Here is a 3065-nt window from a genome sequence, read left to right as displayed (position 1 = left end):
TATAAAAACAATAATATCGTGTTTTGATCAGTGATTAACTAATCATACCCAAATCACCAACCGTACAACACAAGGACATTTAATCGAGGATTAACATTTGATCGCCGATTAGTTAATCAATGTTTAACCACAGAACGGTACAACTGGCCCTTAGACGCATTTACATTAGATAATGGTTGAACTATTAAAACATCTAATTTGGCGATCGCATGGATGTGCTTACAAATATTTAAGTATATAATATTGTCCATACACGATTTAAATATGTGAACACAAATTGTACAATATTCACAACGTAAAACACAGTCACTACAAGGTAAATTAATTTTTTCGACAATATATTTTGTTTTAGGATCAGTTTGTGAATTAACCATCCATGTGGAGCTGTTAACTTTTGAAATCATATCCGACTTAACATGAGCACTTTTATTATGACTGGCGATAATTTGTAATATTTTGGATGACCTTTTTTGTTTTGAAATCTTAATGAACCTTTCAAAACATTTGTCTTGCACCAACAACATAATTGCATTAATGGCTAAATCGAGTCTTCTGCATTGCTTTCCTTCTAAATAGCAATATTTAATATTTTTATGAAGAGCTTCCAAGTACATATTCGTGTTGATACCAACATGTCTGCGATTGAAAAATGTCCATTTTTCAACTCTTGAGGAATAATTGCTCGCAAAATATTGACCAAAATCTGCAGTATCTATATCATTTTTTAAATCTTCAATGACCTTTGTTAATTCTATGTAAAATTTGTTTTCATCAGTTTCATACATTAAAGATTTTAAAGTTTTATACACCATAGATTTTTTTTCTTGTGAGTGAATTTTGGAAAGGTTTTTACTCCAATTTCTTAGTACGTGCCAAGTACATAATAGTTGTTTAGAAACTAGACCCATAATAGATTGCCATGCATTGTAAAATGCAGGTTCATCGTCAGACATAAATACATTAGCTTTGATAAGTCTTACTAGACGCTGGATACATTCAAAAAATAATTTATATGTAGATGTATCTGATTTATTTGTAAAACAGAATGCAACAGGAAAACCATTTCCATAATTGTCTACTAAAAGTAAAGTATACAACTGAAAGTTATAACTGTTTAAACCATGTGTTCCGTCTATACATATTTTATCACATCCAATTTTTTTTAACATTTCAGCTTGGTATTCAGTCATTAAAATTAAACAAAAATCATCCCGAATCAAATGTGTTATGGAATATTCTCCTTGATGCTTAAAATACAACACTGGATTTGTCCCACCTTTTTCTTTTATTTTCTCTACCCACAGGCGAACACTAACAAAATCATTTTCATGCATCTTTGTAGAATAATTATTAATTTTAAAATCACGTTTAATATTATGTAAATCTCGTTTTTCTAATAAATGGATTCTTTTAAAATCAGTTATAGTAGCAGAATTTCGAACGTCATTTAAAACTCGTTGAATCGTTACACCCATACCTAGTTTTCCTAAAAAAATGTAAACATAAATATTTTTAAACTGTGATTGGTTACTTTTAGGATAAGCTATAAGTAAAAAGGTATTTATCCTAATACTTTTTAATTTTTAATGTGTCTACACAAAAGTAAATCAAGCATATTTTTTGCATTTTATTATGAGTACCTGCTAATTGACATCTGTCTTCAGCATGTAAGCTTTGTTTCCTATTTCATTATGATGAAATAAATGAGTACTACATACAAAATGTTATCTGAAATTGGGCTCCATTTTTGTATACTTTTATGTATGATGGACAAACCTTTCCAATTTTTACTGAACCACTACTTTTAGGATTCCTTTGACCCTTAAATATAAAATGTAACTCATATTTTAATAATATAATTTTAGTTTATACGTCTTAAATTCATGAATCATTTATTTCAAGTAGAAAAAGTGGTATTACCTTGCTAGCTAATCTTGGATGGTATGACCGATGACAAATATAATATGTGTATTCTACATTATGGTGAGTTTTGGTAGATGTTCTTTGAACATATTGACAAATGTTAGTGTCTTCAATATTGGTTTTCCATTTGTTAAATTCTAAACCAAATAATTGTTTTGACAATTTTTATTTTTATTATTGGTTATTAATTATTTGTAAAATTTTTAATAAATCAGGATACCTTCTATAGTACCTATTGAAACTTAGTGATTCTGTGTTGATGTCAATGTTGTGATCATTTTTTAAATGGTTGGAAAAACATTTTAATGTTTTATAAGACCTGTCACAATTCTCAAATAAACATTTAATTTTTAGTTCACTATGTTCGTGTTTCAAATGTCTGATAATATTTTTTTTAAATTAAATTTTTGATTGCAGTTGTTACAAGTTGCAGTTGTTACATTTTTCTGTATGCGATTAACCTTATAAATTATTATATTATATTATATTTTGTATAAAATAAATCAAAATAAAAAAAATTGTTATTTTTAATGAAACATATTTGTTTGTATTAAACATGTTTAATTATGGCCTAACATTTATAAAACTTGATATTATAATATGTACCTGTGGTAAAATATCTGTATGTATTTTTTTTTAAATGTTTATTTAAATTAGAAACTGTTGAAAATGTAGCATTAAATAAAACACAATCTCTGGAACTCATTGCACTAATAATTTGTATTGTTATATTAATTGATCATAAAAAATAAAAAATAATTTTAATGTACATTCAGTTTAGACAAAATGCAAGTACAATTATTATTTTCATATACATTTTATCTTATAATAACTGGGATTTTCTTTCTTATAGAAATAAGTAATATTATACTATTTTATAATAATAAGTAATAAAATGTTGATAAACTTAGTTTTATTATTATAACAATCTTATTGGAAAACTAGTCGCTGAAATAATCTCTTAATAACTGGTTATTTGTTATTTAATGTGATCTCACGTATCAATAATACCTGAGTATTATTCTTTCATGAGACGACACCCTTTATTAACATTTAAAAATCAGAACAGCTTCAGAAGTTATGAACGATGCTAGGAAGCCTGATATTATTTATAATTTTTATAGTAAACTCAAGAAGTTTAT

Source organism: Acyrthosiphon pisum, chromosome X, assembly GCF_005508785.2.
Source record: "Acyrthosiphon pisum isolate AL4f chromosome X, pea_aphid_22Mar2018_4r6ur, whole genome shotgun sequence".
NCBI classification, from domain to species: Eukaryota; Metazoa; Arthropoda; class Insecta; order Hemiptera; family Aphididae; genus Acyrthosiphon; species Acyrthosiphon pisum.
Note: the sequence above shows the minus strand (reverse complement) of the source record.